This window comes from Hypanus sabinus, chromosome 10 (assembly GCF_030144855.1).
Source record: "Hypanus sabinus isolate sHypSab1 chromosome 10, sHypSab1.hap1, whole genome shotgun sequence".
In the NCBI taxonomy this organism is placed as follows: domain Eukaryota; kingdom Metazoa; phylum Chordata; class Chondrichthyes; order Myliobatiformes; family Dasyatidae; genus Hypanus; species Hypanus sabinus.
In genome coordinates, this window is record NC_082715.1 from 13,012,051 (window position 1) to 13,018,432 (window position 6,382).

Sequence of the window (6,382 nt, forward strand, 5' to 3'; positions counted from 1 at the left end):
GAAACTTGTAAAATTAGTCAACTCCATCATGGGTACCAACCTCTGTAATGTCTAAAACAACTTCAAGGAGCGGTGCCTTAGGATGGTGCTATCCATCATTAAGTATCCTCACCACCCAGGACATGCCCTCTTCACACTGTTACTATTGGGAAGGATGCACAGAAGTCTGAAGGCACACACTCAGTGATTCAGGAACAGCTTCTTCCCCTCTGCCATCTGATTACTAAATGGACATTGAACCCTATAAGACAACTTCACTACTTTTTTATTTCTGTTATTTGCACTACTTATTTTAACTTAACTATTTAATAGGCATATATGAAATGTAATAGTTTTTTTCTCTATATTTGTTTATCAAGTATTTCATCGTACTAGTACAGTAAAAGTTACCAAATTTCGCTGTATATGGCAATTATATTAAATCTGATTCTGATATGATAAAACATTTTAAAATAGCAGTGCAAAATAAGTAGTGTAAAAAAGAGCATAAAGTGAAGTTGTGTTCATAGCTTCATGATCTATTCCAAAATCTGATGGTAGATGGAAGAGCTAGTCCGAAAACATTGAGTTTGTGTCTTCAGGCACCTACAGTTCTTAAAACAAAATATAAAAAGTAGTTGAGTAAAATAAGTAGTGCAACTAGAGTGCAGAAAGTGAGGTTGTGTTCATGGTCTAGTCAGAAATCTGATGTTGGAGAGGAAGAAACTGTTCCTGAAACATTGAGAATGTTTCTTCAGATTCCGGTACCACCTCCTTGATGGTAGCAATGAGACGAAGGCTTGTCCTGGTTGGTGAGGGTTTTTTAATGATGGATGCCCTCTTTTTGAGGCATTGACTTTTGAAGATGTTCCCAATAGTGGGAGGCTAGTGCCTATGATGGAGCCAGCTGAGTTTACAATCATCTGCAGTGTTTTCTGATCCTGTGCGTTGGTGCCTCCAAATCAGCCAGTGATAAACCAGTGAGGATGCCCTCCATGGCATACCCTCCACTAGTCCTCATTCTGATCTTTTACCCCTTATCACCTCCCTGGGCCCCCTCGTCTTCCTTCCCTTTCTCCTATGGTCCACTCCACCCTCCCTTCTTCTCCAGCCCTTTATCGTTCATACCCACCTGGCTTCAATTATCACTTTTTAGCTATCCTCTTTCCCCTCGCTCCCCCAACTTTTTATTCTGGCATCTTCCCCTTTCCTTTTCAGTCCTGAAGAAGGATCTTGACCCAAAACATCGACTGTTTATTGCTCTCCCTAGATACTGCTTGACCACCTACCCCACCCCCCCCCACCCCAAGTTCCTCCAGCATTTTGAATATGTTGCTCTGGCTTTCCCGCATCTGCAGAATCTCTTCAGATTCAGATTCAGTTCATTGTCATTTAGAAACCACAAATGCAATGCAGTTAAAGAATGAGACAACATTCCTCCAGAAAGATATCACAAAAGCATATGACAAAACAGACTACACCAGAAAATCCATGTAACGTTTGACAATCCCCAATCCAGAGTCCGGAGAAGCTGCTGCATATTAATATTGCACTACCATCTTAGCCATCTTATGTTTATGATTAGGGCCGTGAAAAGCAACCTTTGGAGAAAAAGATTATCACTAATTTTACTCATTTTAATTATTTTTGACATTCAAGACATATAATAATCTTTTAACAATGATATAAATAATTAACAAAAATTGAAATGACCCTTTCTTAATAATGAGTTAACTAAAATCACAAATATTAATTGACCTTCCTTGCTGTTCTCTAAATCATTATCTACAAACTATCGCTTTATGCCTGGCCTGCCACAGTATTTGAGTGGCGATGCCCCGACATTATGCTGGGGTTGTTAGCGAGAGTAGGTGCTGCTGTTGGACTCCATGAGCCTATTGCAACAGTACAAACAGGACAGTCTGCACCTGGACTGGACTGGAACCAATGTCCTAGGGCGGGGGTCGGCAACCCGCGGCTCCTTCATTTCTATGCTGCGGCTCCCTGTGGCTTTGGAAAATAAATGGTGAGTATTTAATTAAAATGTATTTTATGTTAGTTTGTTAGTTTTTGAAATGTAATTCTAAATTTGAAGATTATGGTGATCTTGTACAATCTAAATAAAACGTTGTGGTGACCCATTTCCTGGCACATCCGAACCAGCTCACAATTAGCCAGCGTTCAGGCTAAGGGAGATAGCCTACGTTTGTGAGTATGTGTCTTTTGGAGCATCCGCGCCCATGGGGGGCGAGTTGAGGGAGGCTTAAAAGCAAGGCTGTTTAGTTCGAATAAAGTTATCTTTGACTGCAGTTTACTGACTGCGTGTAGCACACCGGTACAATGTGTCTTTATCGCTATTAAAATATGTCACCACTGCCAATGCCTGACACCCGCCAGTGCGCGATTTCTTTAATTTTTCGATCCAAGGTAGGCTAACTATGGAGAATTCTAAAAAAAGAAAAGTGACTGAAGAAAACAGAACGTTTAATGATACGTGGACAGATTCATTTGCTTTCACTGTTGACGAGACTGGTTTACCGGTATGCTTAATATGCAATGAGAAACTAGCAAACAACAAAAAGTCAAATGTTGCAAGACATTTCCAGAATAAACACGCAGCCTTTGCTCAAAAATATCCGGATGGAGATGAGAGAAAAAAAGCCGTTTTGGAACTGATGTGGAAGGTTGATCTGAGCAAAAATCATTTCAAGAAGTGGATGAAGTCTGGAAAATCAACTACATACGCTAGTTATGTTGCCGCTCAGGCCAAGAGGCACTGTGCGCTCAAACATTTCCTCCGGAATGCACAGAAGTAATGGATGTTGTCATTCAGATTGTCAATAAAATAATGGCAAAAAGTTTAAATCACCGTCAATTCCATGTGTTACTGGATGAGCTGGAAAGCGCATATTCTGATCTCCTGCTGCACAACAAACTCTGATGGCTGTCCAGAGGGGAGGTGCTGAAACGCTTTGTCGCGTGTCTGGAAGAAGTGAAAACGTTCCTGGGCAGCAAAGGGCTCACCTTTCCTGAGCTGGAACAGCCAGAGTGGCTGGAAAAGCTACACTTCATGGTAGACATGACAGCGCACCTGAACACGCGGAACACAGCTCTTCAGGGGAAAGGACGTACAGCCCTACACATGTTGGAGGATGTTTTGGCATTCGAGCACAAGTTGCCAGTGCTTGCCAGAGATTTACAGAAAGGCACATTGTCTCACTTCCCCAATTTGAGAGAGTTCAAACAAGGTCACGACATGATAAATTCGGAGTATTTACATTCTGCAATCATCGCAATGCAAACATCGTTTGGGAAGTGCTTCTGTGAGTTCAGAGAGGAAAAAAACACATTATCCTTCCCGGTCGCTCCCCTAAGCATCGATCCTTCCCTACTGAATACGACTGCATTGGCAGGTGTGAGTCAACCTGATCTTGAGATGGAACTGGCCGACATAGCCGACAAAGACATATGGGTGTCCAAGTTTAGATGCTTGACAGCAGACCTTGAAGATGTTGCCCGTCAGAAGGCCGTTCTTGCTCAGAATCACAAATGGAGTGGTATTGAAAACCTCCCCAACCCGGACAAACTTGTGTTCGACACATGGAATGCTATCCCCGACATTTATGTAAACATTAAAAAGTATGCACTTGGAGTCCTGTCGATCTTTGGATCCACATATGTACGTGAGCAGGTGTTCTCCAACATGAACTTTATTAAAAACAAACATCGCGCACGCCTCACAGATGACAACTTGTGATCCTGTGTAAAGATGAAGGTGACATCATACAGCCCTGATGTGCAGACGCTGTGCGCTGAGGTCCAGGAGCAGAAATCCCATTAACCAAGTATGATAAATATTTTAATTGCCTATTATTTTATGTATATTCATATTTTTTCATTGTTCAGTGAAATAGTTTTATTTTTCAGGTTGACAGCTGGCTGACGTTATTTTTGGTTTGCTGATGGCGGAAAATTTAAGTTCGGCGTTTTTCATAAATACAAGAAGGACTCAAATAGTCATTGAGTATTTTACTTAAAAATAACCTTCAACCCAACGTCTTTTTTTTGGGGTTCAAAATGTTTTTGTTGCATGCAGAAATGTAATTTCATTTTCTCTGCAGGAGTTCATCGATTTCATAAATGCAACACATTATAGTTTGTTTATACATAGCATAAAGGCAAAAAAAACATTGTATGCAGTGTTATTTCATTTTAAATGTCAAACGGGTTTTGCAGCTCCCAGTGTTTTCTTTTCTGTGGGAAACGGGTCCAAATGGCTCTTTCAGTGGTAAAGGTTGCTGACCCCTGTAGGGGGAGCGTTTGCTACTGCTGTTCAGGAGGATTTAAACTAAAGTGTTAGCGGGATGGGAACAAGTGCGGAGAGACAGAAGGGTATAAAATGAGGGTAGAAGCAAAAAGTAGTAAGGTAAAAAGTAAAAGTGGCAGGCAGGCAAATCCAGGACAAAAATCAAAAAGGGCCACTTTTCAACATAATTGTATGAGGGCTAAGAGTGTTGTAAAAACAAGCCTGAAGGCTTTGTGTGTCAATGCGAGGAGCATTCATAACAAGGTGGATGAATTGAATGTGCAGATAGTTATTAATGAATATGATATAGTTGGGATCACAGAGACATAGCTCCCGGGTGATCAAGGATGGGAGATAAACATCCAGGGATATTCAATATTCAGGAGGGATAGAGAGGAAAGAAAAGGAGGTGGGGTAGCTTTGCAGGTTAGAGAAGAGATTAACGCAATAGAAAGGAAGGACATTAGCCTGGAGGATGTGGAATCGATATGGGTGGAGCTGCATAACACTAAGGGGCAGAAAACGCTGGTGGGAGTTGTGTACAGGCCACCTAACAGTAGTAGTGAGGTTGGGGATGGCATTAAACAGGAAATTAAAAATGTGTGCTATGAAGGAACAGTAGTTACAATGGGTGACTTCAATCTACATATAGATTGGGTGAACCAAATTGGTAAGGGTGCTGAGGAAGAGGATTTCTTGGAATGTATGCGGGATGGTTTTCTGAACCAACATGTCGAGGAACCAACTAGAGAGCAGGCCATTCTAGATTGGGTATTGAGCAATAAGGAAGGGTTAGTTAGCAATCTTGTCGTGCGAGGCCCCTTGGGTAAGGGTGACCATAATATGGTGGAATTCTTCATTAAGATGGAGAGTGACATAGTTAATTCAGAAACAAAGGTATTGAACTTAAAGAAGAGTACCTTTGAAGGTATGAGACGTGAATTAGCTAAGATAGACTGGCAAATGATACTTAAAGGGTTGACGGTGGATATGCAATGGCAAGCATTTAAAGGTCGCATGGATGAACTACAACAATTGTTTATCCCAGTTTGGCAAAAGAATAAACCAGGGAAGGTAGTGCACCCGTGACTGACAAGGGAAATTAGGGATAGTATCAAGTCCAAAGAAGAAACATACAAATTAACCAGAAAAAGTGGCACACCTGAGGACTGGGAGAAATTCAGAGACCAGCAGAGGAGGACAAAGGGCTTAATTAGGAAAGGGAAAAAAGATTATGAGAGAAAGCTGGCAGGGAACATAAAAACTGACCGTAAAAGCTTTTATAGATATGTGAAAAGAAAAAGATTGGTCAAGACAAATGTAGGTCCTTTACAATCAGAAATAGGTGAATTGATCATAAGGAACAAGGACATGGCAGACCAATTGAATAACTACCTTGGTTCTGTCTTCACTAAGAAAAACATAAATAATCTTCCGGAAATAGTGGGGGCCGAGGGTCTAGTGAGATGGGGGAACTGAGGGAAATACATGTTAGTAGGGAAGTGGTGTTAGGTAAATTGAAGGGATTAAAGGCAGATAAATCCCCAGTGCCAGATGGTCATCCCAGCATCCCAGAGTGCTTACCGAAGTAGCCCAAGAAATAGTGGATGCATTAGTGATAATTTTTCAAAACTCCTTAGATTCTGGATTAGTTCCTGAGGATTGGAGAGTGGCTAATGTAAACCCACTTTTTAAAAAAGGAGGGAGAGAGAAATCGGGGAATTATAGACCAGTTAGCCTGTCATCGGTGGTGGGGAAAATGCTAGAGTCGGTTATCAAAGATGTGATAACAGCATATTTGGAAAGAGGTGAAATTATTGGACAACGTCGGCATGGATTTGTGAAAGGAAAATCACGTCTGACAAATCTTATAGAAATTTTTGAAGATGTAACTAGTAGAGTGGATAGGAGAGAGCCAGTGGATGTGGTATATTTGGATTTTCAAAACACTTTTGACAAGGTCCCACACAGGAGATTACTGTGCAAACTTAAAGTACACGGTATTGGGGGTATGGTATTGATGTGGATAGAGAATTGGTTGGCAGACAGGAAGCAAAGAGTGGGAGTAAACTGGACCTTTTCAGAATGGCAGGCAGT